Source organism: Phoenix dactylifera, unplaced genomic scaffold (genome assembly GCF_009389715.1).
Source record: "Phoenix dactylifera cultivar Barhee BC4 unplaced genomic scaffold, palm_55x_up_171113_PBpolish2nd_filt_p 000682F, whole genome shotgun sequence".
Classification (NCBI taxonomy): domain Eukaryota; kingdom Viridiplantae; phylum Streptophyta; class Magnoliopsida; order Arecales; family Arecaceae; genus Phoenix; species Phoenix dactylifera.
In genome coordinates, this window is record NW_024068067.1 from 113,659 (window position 1) to 126,262 (window position 12,604).

The following is a 12,604-nucleotide window of genomic DNA, read 5'->3' on the forward strand; positions in this document are numbered from 1 at the left end:
TCGAGTTTGGGAATTACTGTGTTATCAACAATGTGTGTGGGAATGTGAGGCCTATTAACAATAATACTCCAAACATCATAGTCTTGGGCTTTAATGAATATTCTCATTCTTGCCTTCCAATAGGTATAGTTTGTTCCATTAAACAGGATGGCCTATTGGTTGACTATCCTTCACCTGAGGTTAATCCAAATTGGGTTGCCATTAAATCTTTTACTCTAGAAGGGACTTAGACACTGTTACTACTAAAGAGCATCTGCTCTGATACCAACCCAGTAGGCAGCCCAAGAGGGGGGGTGAACTAGGCCTTAATTAAAAATGTGGAATTTTAGCTTGTGATTAATCTAAAGTGTCAGTCTGGATTGTTAGTGGAATGAAGATAGAGAAATGAGAATACAGCATAAGGACACAAGATTTATAGTGGTTCGGAGCCAACCTTGCTCCTACGTCCACTCCCCAAGTTCCACTTGAGATTTTCACTATAATCCTAGAATTACAGCACGGTTGTTTTACAAGCTCACAACCAAACTTGTTGTTTTACCGGCTCACAACGAACCACCTCGTTTGTTTTACTCGGGCTCACAAACAACCCGGTTGGTTTTTACAAAGGATCACCAACTACAACCTTAGACCTTCTGATTTAATCCCTTGATTGAATCAAGCACCCAAATATAAGAATGAATGTATAAATACAAACTTCTAAGAAAGCAGATAAAACAATTTTAATGAAAACAGGGAAAAGAAGCTTCTCATATGATTTTAGCCGATCAAGATGCTGCTTCTTTTCTTCTGGATCCTTTTCCAAGTCAAACAACAATGAAGGATCTTTCTATTTTGGCTCTGGTGCGGAGAAAGAGTGGTTTCTTGATGAAGAGTAGCTTTCTTCCGATTTTTCTTTCGAATATCCTTTGAGCTCTTGTTTCAAATGATTTGCTTGATTTTCTTTGTTTGAATTTTTCGTTCTCATTATTGTTCTACTTAGAACAGGTCTTCTTATAGCTCCGATTTGAAAAACTAGCTGTTAGACACAAAAGTGTAGCCGTTCTGTCACGCCTGGCACTTCTGACAAAATGTCCATTGAAGCTGGAGTCGTCTCGCCCATCCAGAAGTCGGCTCGACTAAAGTAGGAGACGTCTCGCATGATTCTGGAGTCGGCTTTGCCTCAGGATCCCTCTGACAGGTTATCGATTGATTCTTGTTGGAGTCGGCTCGCGCGGTTCGGGAGTCGTCTCGCATCTTGGTCCACAGAAAAGGAGTTCTCTGCCTTTGTCTGAGAGAGTCGACTCGTAGTAGTTAGGAGTCGACTCGCACTTCGTCCGAAAGATGGGAGACGTCTCGCGCTTGTCTCGAGTCGACTCACGTCTTGCGACTTGAAATACACTTTCTGTCTGCCTGAGAGAGTCGTCTCGTAACAGTCGGGAGTCGTCTCATGCTTCATTCGAATGATGGGAGACGGCTCGAGCTTGACTCGAGTCGACTCGTACTTTGCGATTCGAAATACCTCTTTCTGTCTGCCTGAGAGAGTCGACTCGCGCTTTGTGAAGACGGCTTGAGGGTGTGCTAGTATGCCAATCTTGTGCCGGAGTCAACTCGTACTTCCTGTGAGTCGACTCTAGTTCTGGAAAATGCTTGAATGGTTCCAACACTTGAGTTTAAGATCCATGAACCATTTCCTAAGATATTCTTTTGAAGTGATAGCATTGTTACCCTGAAAATACTTGTTTAAAACTGTTAGTCCAACAAGGAATGCACTCAAAATGTTTTGGCACATCAAAACCAAGTAGGGGATCAATCAATTACTCAGCAGGTTTGAACTGAAGCAATAATTAAACTCTCTTGGATTTGCTCTTTCTTTTGAATGCACACTTAAATTCTCACCAAGATAATTTTCTTAATGAATAGCAGCTCTTAAATACTTCTCCAACCTCCAAACAGTAGTTACTAGCTGTTGGATTGAAGAAACTAGCCATTTATAGCCATTGGAGCCTTAAAAAGTACTTCTGCAGAACTAGATGTTAGGCTATTAGTCAATGATGAGAGCACAAAATTGCGACTCCTGGTTGATGTTTCTCTCTCTACGTGACTTGTAGATCTCACTTGAGGATCTGGTTCTTCTCTGTGTACCCATCGGGTGGACCTCAATAGAAGGTCCTAGCCGGCATTGCGACGACCGCTTAGACTGGTCTTTTCCATCTTTTTTTCCTAGTTTGGATACGAAGTTAGATCAAGTTCATTTCGATCCTCTAGAGCTTCTTATTTGGTATTTAGATTTTTAAATAGTTGAATGTAAATTAGTTTATCTTCTTAAGTGGTTTAGATAGGTAGAAGCAATTTGTCCATATAAAGCTAGTGATCTTTAGGCGAGAAGAGGTAAGTGACCCTAGCATGGACCTTATTAACTTTGAATTACTGCTCAATTTCAAGTAGAAATTATGAATTATTTATAAAAGTTTAAAGTGACATGACTGGCCCCTGCATGTTCTTAAAAATTTAGGATCAAGCATATAATTGTGAATAATTCATATTTTAGGCCAAATAGCATTATTGTTGAATACTTTACTATGCAAGATTTACGTATGAATTATGATTATACAAAATTTTATATCACTTTGACAATGATATATTTGGCTGATTGTATATTTTAAACTTTTATGATGTCATTTAGTTCTTTTCAAACTATTTGAATAGGTATAATTTTTAAAAAATATAAAATATTTTAAAAGCTCTTAAATAGCTATGGTTGCCTCTAGAAATTAGAGCCAATTGATACACTAGAGCTAGCATCCAACAAAAATGACCCTCTGCCAATAAGTTAAAATTGGTAACGATTATGAAGTATAATATCTTGTCAATTACGAAAATATCCTATCGCAGGTTAAAGTGACCATAGCACGAAAATTCTATGCATTGTTTTAATAGATAATATAGCTAAATGACAAAAATCTGATGATTATGAATATTTTAAGTTTTACTCAAATTCATCTTTATGAACTTGCATACATGATTATATACGGTTTGTTATTATGCCTATAAAATGCTTTATATTATAATAAAAATTCACTTTCTAAAAAGTGCATTAAATCATGTAAAACCTTATAATTAATCTGGAAAGATGGTGTATGGTTACTTATTAAGCTGCAAAGCTCACTCTTCTGTTTGTTCTTTTCAGATATATTAGGTTGCTAGGAGTAGAGAGGGATAAACTATGTAGAGGTTGAGATAATAAGCTAATAATAAGTTTACTTTTTATGACTATAAAATTATGGGTTATATATCTTTGAATATTTAAATGCTGGATTTAGATGTTCGATACCAGTACTTTTTTGTTCAATGAATGAAAAATTTTTGAACCACTTTGTTATTGTATAAATTTTTGGACATATATTTTTTTGTGGGCTTCATCCATTATGGGTGACATCTCATGGTAGCACGGCTATGTAATATTCTGGATTTGGGTTTTTTGTTTACAAAAGGTGGGAAACCCGTTACAAACAGGGGAAGGAAACCCCTCAGTCCCAGATGATTTACACGGGCGGAGATCCAATGCATGCTCAATACATGAACTTGTCCTCCAACAAAAGGTCCAGAATTCTTGTTCTGTAGAATTGGTCCTCTCTATCCAAACTTATTTGGATATTGCTTTTATCTTTTCAAAATTTATTTTGGATCCAAACGCTACCTTAATATATACCTCTCCTATTGATAAATCTATAGAATGACTGGATCGATAAGATTTCACCTGTCCCACCTACACTTGCATGTATCTCTGTACAAGAAGGCCAATAATTCCGAAATTCCCTTGCCATGATCCGTGTAATATATATGAAGGTTTAGATGAGAAGAAACAAACATATTCCTACTAATAGCCACATGGCCCACATCAACAAACTTTTATTCTTAATCATTGCTAGCTTCGTAGGCGGGAAATCAAAGATCTTCGGACTCTCATCATTTTAGTCTCCACTCAAAACGAGGAACCTACATGTACATGGAACATGTCTATCTACCAGGTCCCTTCAAGCAATCTCATTGTCTTTTGAAAAGCCTCCACAAACGTTTTTAAATAATATTATAGGGTTCTGGTTCCCAGCACCAGAAAAGTTCTTATTGCCACGTCCCATGACGTCCCAGGAGAGGATTTCATATCCCTCGATCTAGTGCAATATTCTAGCTATCAAAGCCAATTGTAGTGGGTCCAAACCACGTTCGCCACATGGCAGTGCACCATGCCAATTATAGGCACTCATTTTTGGAGCTCTCATTTATCAAGTACTCATCTTCAAGATTGGCCCATAAAACTAGCGCCTATGATTGGCATGGTGCACTAGCATGTGCTGCACGTGGTGTCAAGTATAATTTCTATTGCATACAGGCTGAACAAGTGTTGCAAAGTATTTTCTAACATCTTTTTTAAACGGCGAGCTTCCATTTAAAACCTAGGACAAACTATATCCTATACCATATGTATTATGTAGCGATGCACCACACCAATCGTAGGTGTTCATTCCTCTAGGCCTCATTAATCAAGGGCTCATCTTAATGATTGGTCCACAGAAATGAGTGCCTGTGATTGACGTAGTGCACTGCCGCATGATGTATGTGGTTTTGGATATAATTTCTCATAGGTTAGGAGTAGCGTGCTCCACTCCTGACAAAATTGATGATGATGATGATGATGATGATGAAACACAACAAACCTCAAAGAGGTCATTCTTTCTGGTCCCCAGGGATCGGACCTATGACCTTGCAGTTCTCACTTTCTCTCTCCTACTTGCTTCCTCCTTCCCGTGTTATCTTATCTCCAGCCGATCCTACCAGATCCGGCTGGAAATTTGCAACAATCTCTTAGAGAGGCAAAGCAAGCGAGCTTATTGGAAGGTGGGATGTGTGTTAATGCCCAATTTACCATTTTCTTAGGGTGAGTGAAAAAGAAATTTATAATCCCAAACAATAGGAGAACGTAAGCTGATCCAATTCCTCATCTCAGTTTGAGCTAGCTCCAGCAAGAGTCAAGTTATATATCAACATATGTGTTCTCAGATGACGGGGAAAGATCTTATTATCTTGTAGACATATAATTGTTCTGAAAAAGAATTTAAAAAAAAAAAAGAACGACTAAAACCTTGTTCAGAAAGCTTTTTACTTGACGGGTGCCAGATTAAGTAGCAGCGATAATATTCACAACAGTGGCAGCAAAGTGCAAGGCGTGGCCTTCTATGGCAATGCATGCTGATAGTGAGGCATGGGAACCAGAAAGAACATAATCACGTTATGGCTTTACGCAGCATGGAAGGTCCATCAAAGTCTGAGATACATACATCTATCATGTGAAAACTCTTGGCTAATATTTGAGACTTTAAAGTACACTATGAAGGGCTTCAGAATGCTTTAGAGATTGAGGGTATCTTCAGCTTCTCTCTGTGTGCTGCAAAATAATTATTTGAATCTACCTCTCAACATTTAGAAAAAGGATGTGGTAGGTGATAGCATCCTGTGCACGAAATCTGGCATTAGACGACACACCATGTAATATATGACTGATATTGACTTATAGCACTTCCTAGGTTGGCGGATGAGTAGTTGTACACCTTGGGGTACATAATTATGTTGGATTAAGTTCAAGCAAGAGTGTTAAAATTTAACTAATATCATCCAAGCAAAGAAGATGCAGTCAGTTATCGGGATACTTGAAACCAGCATCTTAGCAGTGAAGATAATTATTCTGAGTTTAATTCAAATATACAAGTTACCCTACAAAAAGAAGGAAAGAAGAATAAGAAGAAGAAGTACTTACATAATTTCTAATAAAAGGCATTAAGGTTTAGATATGCTAAGTGGGTAAGCAAAACTGCTAATTGATGGGCTTAACTCTCAGGATTTCCAGAAGTTCAAAGCTTTTAAGCTTATAAGGGGTTGCTTAAAGGACAATCAAGTTTCCAGCTGCATTTACCAATTTCATTTTGACCTGAACACTGGTATCAAGGTCATTCAAAGTGGCAATTAAGCATTCATTGGCCATTGGCTATAGCTCATCTATCATTATATCATACAAATTAAGCCTTTTAATACATGTTTTGTCAGAGTAACCAAAAGAGCATAAAGACTGCTAACTAATTACATGTGTTGCGGTAAGCATTATGAACAATTATAGAATGCACGTTGATGTTGCCAAAACGATTAGCAATAAGCTCTATCATATATAATTAATTAGGGTTAGAACTTCTATGGAGAAATGCGACGGCACCTTTTGAAAACTTTTCAATTGTGAACTCTTGTTTCTCCTTAAAATATTTATTTATCTATCTGAAAGGAAAGGCAAAATGGAAAAATCATTACTATCAAACTTAACATCCACCTGCTTTGCAGCGATCAGAGTTGACTACAATACCAAAGTACGACTTCACTTTGATCTTATTACTGGTATGAGGAACCCTCAGACCACAAGTAAACCTTAATTTGACTCCCTGTTCAGTTAAGCCTCATTATGAATCTCTAGTGAGAATGCAGATTGCTAAGAATCATAAATAAAATGTTTTATCTGCTTTATATGCCATCATGGAGTCCTAAGATACAAAAGTAAACAATGCATGATGGTGAAAACATGCTCTCAAGAATAATAACTTCCAGCATTTCTCAATATATAAAATCCACAAGTACCCTGGTTATGACGACCATAATAAGAAATGTAGCAGTGGTTAAGCTTTGCAACACCTTTTGTAAGAACATTTAAAATATTAGTATATTAGATAACCAAAGAACAAAAAAATAAATATTAGAATGAGCTTCTCATGCATATTTATAGAAAAACCAATTGTTTCTGGAAACTTCATGCTGAAAAATAAGCATGTAAAAGATTAGTGGAAAAGCAAGAACCGTTCAGAAGACATGCATAAACTGCTCAATCCATGCTAAATGTGTTTAGTGACAATTATATAAGCCAATACATAGGTCCCTCTCAATTCTACTGAAATTGTTAGGATCTCTTAAAATCATCTACGGTTGGCTAGAGCGTAGTACTGATGAAGAACGAAGTCTGAAGAGAACTGATGTTTAGTGCAGCACCAAAATTTAAGGCAGCAATTTGTATATGTCTCATAGAACTAGAAAATTAACACATAATCTTTTTTGATGCATGTTTGGATGTTCACATTGGTTTGGTATAATATTAAACCTGTTTAATGTGTTTTTGTTTGGAAAAAATAGATATTTCAAAAGGCTTTGTTCTTATAATTAAAACTGTTTGTATTATTCAAATACTTGGTGATCAAATCTTTCCGATCATTGCTTATTCATCTCGGATGTAGATGATTTATATTGGTAACTATAATCATTGAAAGGCCTCAGAATTAACTGCTATACAACCACTAATCCTCATATGAAACGGACCTCTTAAGTTTTATTTAAATCTATTGATGCAATTTTTCCAAAATATATATTACCCTGTCAAAACGAAAACACGAGTGATCTTTAAAAGTTAATCAAGATGTTTTTTCTTGACTTTTGCATGGAGTTTCAAGCACTAGAGTTACTCGAATGATTTTGATTCTAAATAGAAGGCAGAGTAGAGAAAAATGATCACCTGTGAGAGTTTTGCCCTGGTCTCCTTGGTGCTGGAAAGTAAGGCGTGAGGAATGAAGCCTGATCCGAGATCACTCCTTGGAGACGTGCTGATATCCCAGATGAGGAATCGCTGCTGTTTGAGAGGGAACTAGCTGTGGAAGGATCTTGGATCAAACCTCATTCCAAACACTCACTTTCCTTCTTCCAATCTCTCTCTCTCTCTCTCTCTCTCTCTCTCTCTCTCTCTCTCATTATTCTCCAATCAAAGCCACTAAGGCTGTAAGTGCTTCAACCCTCCTCCCAAGCATGGCAAGGTGGGTTGGTTGGGATGAGGATGGGGGGATGTTATTATAATCTAGTGAAGCACGTGATGGACAGGTCATGTAATGGATAAAATAATTAGAAAAGAGATGGGTTACGGAGAACTTGTCTTCCTCTATACATGCAGCCTCCTCTTTAAGGGGGTGTGGGTGCTAAGCTTTTGCAGGCTATCCCTGAGGAAAGAAAAGTTAAATTAACATGGGAAATTGAGGAAGAGGGGAGACCATGGAGAGGGAGCAGACTGTAGAGAGCCTTCTTTTATGGATTTTAATATAGAAAAGATTTGGGAGAGAAAGCTATCCACAAGGAAGGAAAAGGCAAAGGCAAAGGAAAAGATTCACCGACCAAAATCTAATTAGCATTATCACAGCAACACCAAGACCATGTATGTAAGAAGGATCATATGGTTGCATATATGTGTAGACTGTCCCATTTCTGAAAAACATGGCGAAAAGTTGGCGTCCATTTTCTTATCTTATTCATTTACAAATATTATTTCATTAAGACAGATGAACTCTTTACACAAAAAAAAAATCTACTAACAACTTGTCTGCAGCCAAATTGAATCCTAGAGAATGACACACAACACTATACTTGTTGAGATGTGTTCACTTTTGAATCAAATCCTACTTAAAGTCTTAAACTACTCTATAGCCCTCCAATAAAAACCACAACAATGACCAGACCAATAAAATCAACTGTACTTGTTGAGATGATGACGATGATGATTGCTGTGGTTTGGGTTCATGGAGACAATTTAATTTTCTAGTAGCTCTAAGAGGGTGCCAAACATCATAACCGCGAATATCTTATCCAAGCTATTTTCAATTGGATCCATCAGTTCAACACCACTCATTCAACTATGGCTGCAGATTATAGACGTTGCCGTTAATATCTTATCAAATTATTTTGCAATATCTTACCAACATTTATTAGAAGTATGACTTGGGCCATCATCAATTTAAAGTTAAGCAGCATTTCTGACAAACATCGATATAGATCATAAACTTTTCTAACGTTTGTCATAAGCATTACTATTCAACTTTATGTGATATTTATAAAGATCACTAAAAAAAAAATCTTTTTAAATTTTCAAGTTGGATGACAATTTTAAATGCCACTTTGGTATTCTATTATGATATTTATTAATGTCACTTAAAATATATTTCTGTCCGGCTATTTCAACGTTTGTCAGTATAGCTCTAATAATTTCATTAATGTGATTATAACTAAAGCAATAGGATGTATGGCTAAACTTATAAGTACTATATTGTCTTTATAAGCAACATTTACATATGCCACTTAATATTGTTCTATCTATATTTTTTTTGGTATATTTATAAGTGTCATTATAGATGTTTTTAATTGTTTCCAGAAACCAATCCATTTAGTAGTCTTGTGACATTATTTATCATCACTTTTGTATTTTTTTCTCCTATATTTACCATGAATAATAATATGTATAAGCATGTTTACATACATATTAAAATTTCAATATATAAAATTCATACAGCTATTCCAACACTAAATCTATATCAAATACACATTTTCAATTTAACAACCATTTATATTACCAATATTGAAGTCAAAAAGTATCCAATAAGCTCACATGAAGAAAAGTCATAAACAAATTTAAAATATTCAAAATATCATATTCAACAACAGTAGAAAAATAAGAAGTTATGGATTATATGTGTCCAAACTGTAGAAGTAGCCTGGAAGAATACATGCTTCAAGTCACTTGAAGGATCTAAAAGAAAAAAATCAAGCACGAAATACATGAGTCATATATGATAATGAGAATATAGTTTAGAAATATATCAATCAATATTTTATAGGTTTACCGTTAAGGCTAGCAGATGAACAATCATTATTAGTTGAAAGGGAGTGTAACCGGTGATCTGTAGAGTGGATGTTATGATGGGGCAATACCCAATTTAATGGACCTTCATTATTCTAATATATATGATAATACAATAGTTTTTGCTGAATCTTATAGGCATCTCTAGAGGATGTAGCCAAGAAACTACTATTGACTTCAACATGTGAACACTAATACATCAAATATCATACTCCAACTCCTTACCATTCCATAAGATAATTATTCTGACCTAATCAAAAATATTACACCATTTCAGTAAAAAACAAAGATTGATTCTTTTGCGCAAAAGAAGGATTTCCGCTTCCTTCGCACGAATCTACTGTTGGATCATGCAATAATTACTTTGAAATATGTGTAGATAAATAAATGAAGAGCTTAAAGTGATTTAAGATTTGTACAACATACGAGCCAATGGTTGATATTATGAAAGAAGAACAATCGCTCTTTCGTGCGAAAGATATAACTTGAACCCATAGTAATAAAATCCGGGTCTTCATTTTCATCCTTAAGCCAGGTAAAGTCATAATTCACTTGAAGTTTCAATCATTGTGTTTCAAATCATTCCTTCAAAACAAATAAAATGGAGATATTACAATTAATATAGACCATGGCACCACCCAACAAATGTTTGTTTGTTTTTTTTTTTTTTTTTTTTTTTTTGTGATGTGAGACCACCCAACAAATGTCATGCTTAAGCAAATGCAATGAGATATAAAGCACCCTTACACGACCCAAGTTTTAAGGTAATCAACTAAACTAATTCACACACGGAGGAGGAGGCGAGAGAGTGGGGGCGTGTGGCTTTACGTTTGCGAGGCACATGAGCACATCAACCACGAATGATTGCTTCCAAGCATATGGTTTCTTTCTTCATGAGGTTTTCCCATTCATTCAGAGAGATTTCCAACTTTTTCTCACTTTACTTTTTGCCCTCTTCCCTTGCTTGGAATGCCCCCTCCCCCCTGCCGTTCGTTTTCCCTTTCCTTTTTTTTTTTGTTTTTTTTTAACCCACCAACCTCTCTTCTTGCTCCCTCGAGTGCAATGCTATGAGGTTTGGTCCTCTGCATATGATATGATTGGTGATATGTCCCATCATCTTTTTGACCAATCATTTTCCCTTCTCTCTACTCCATGATGAAGGGGAAGATCCATCCATCCATCCATGCTTTGGCCCGTTCGTTTCATGCTTGGCAATCAGTGAGCCAATCAGTTATAACTCACCGGTCTCAACTCCCACTTTCCTTTTATCAGCAAATCATCATTGGGCTTGTGGATCCCACACTGTGCCTCGTCAGTGATCGTTGTTATTGAGATAGTAGCGGCGGGCCATTCGATTTGAAATAAAAGCCCCCATGTTTCCATAACTGCCTATATTTTATTTATGCTAGCAAAGGGATACATGAAATGAACACTTAAATAACAATATACAAAAATAGAAATAAAATTACCCAATCAGCATTTTACATGTAATTTCCCCGCATAGCAAAGACGAATATTTTGCATATTTATGTGTATTTACAAAATAACCTCTGGTGTTTCACACAATTATGTAGATGCATACAGGATTAGAAAGTAAAAAAAAAATGGTCGCCAAAATTCAGTAGCATTAATATATTTTTCTATTGACAAGGACTACTTATCAATTGATAGTTGACCTAGACGTTGGATGTCAATTCCTCCAAATAAAAATGCTAAAGATAGACTAAACAAGAGGATTGGTTTATTAATTTTGTTTGATTAATAATTAAAAAATAATAAAAATTAAATATATCAATGATGAGCTGTCCAAATTTAGGGTTTATGATACTGAAAGTGATTTATACTAAAAAAATAATGAGAAACCATCATTAATTTGAGTAGTTAAACATTCAAAGATTTAAAATAAAGTGTGCAATCCAACTTTAGTATAAATAAAAAGTACATAACAAAAATGGCTAATATATATGAGGAATCACAAAAATAATTATTAATTAGCTTTTCACTACGTTTTATATATACATACATGTGTGTACATACATACATACATACAGACATACATACATACATACATATATACACATACACACATATATATATACATACATGTGTGTATCTATACATACATACATATATATGTACGTACGTATGTAGATATGTATATATGTATATGCATAAGTATGCACATATGTTTGTGAATATGTATATGTGTATGTATGCCAAATCTAACTCATATCCTTGTCATTGTTCACATCTGTATAACTATTTTTTACCAAGATTTTACAACAAACAATATGCTTTTCCTTTTTTTATTATTGTTTGCTGAGTTCAAGCCACTCAACTCTTTTTCTTTATTATGTTTTTTTTCTTTTCCCTTTTCTTTTCTTCTCTCCTATCTCTATTTTATTCTGTTCCTTCCTTTTCCAAAAGGTTTTGATAATAATGCTTTCTAATAACAGATCTAATCAGAATTGTTACAAACCATTAATTTAACAGCTATTACCTACCCCAACCTATACGATTTCAAATTACCCTTTTATTAAAATAGTGGCTATAATAGCAGTCATAACAATGATATTGTGATAAAAGATAGACAATATTAGAAAATTAATTGTGTTATATTCTACTCTTTTGTTTTCTTTAAGGTTTCAATAATGATATTATTCTATTATAGTGGGCCTTTCAGAATTTGTTATAAACCATGATGATGATTATAATGGCCAACATTTTCCCCAACTTATGCTATTATTTATAAAAATAATTGTGATTATTTATGAAAATAATGACCATGATATGATAATAAATGTTATAATGATATTAAAATAGAAAAATAACATTATCATATTTTACTCCTTTCATTCCCCAGAT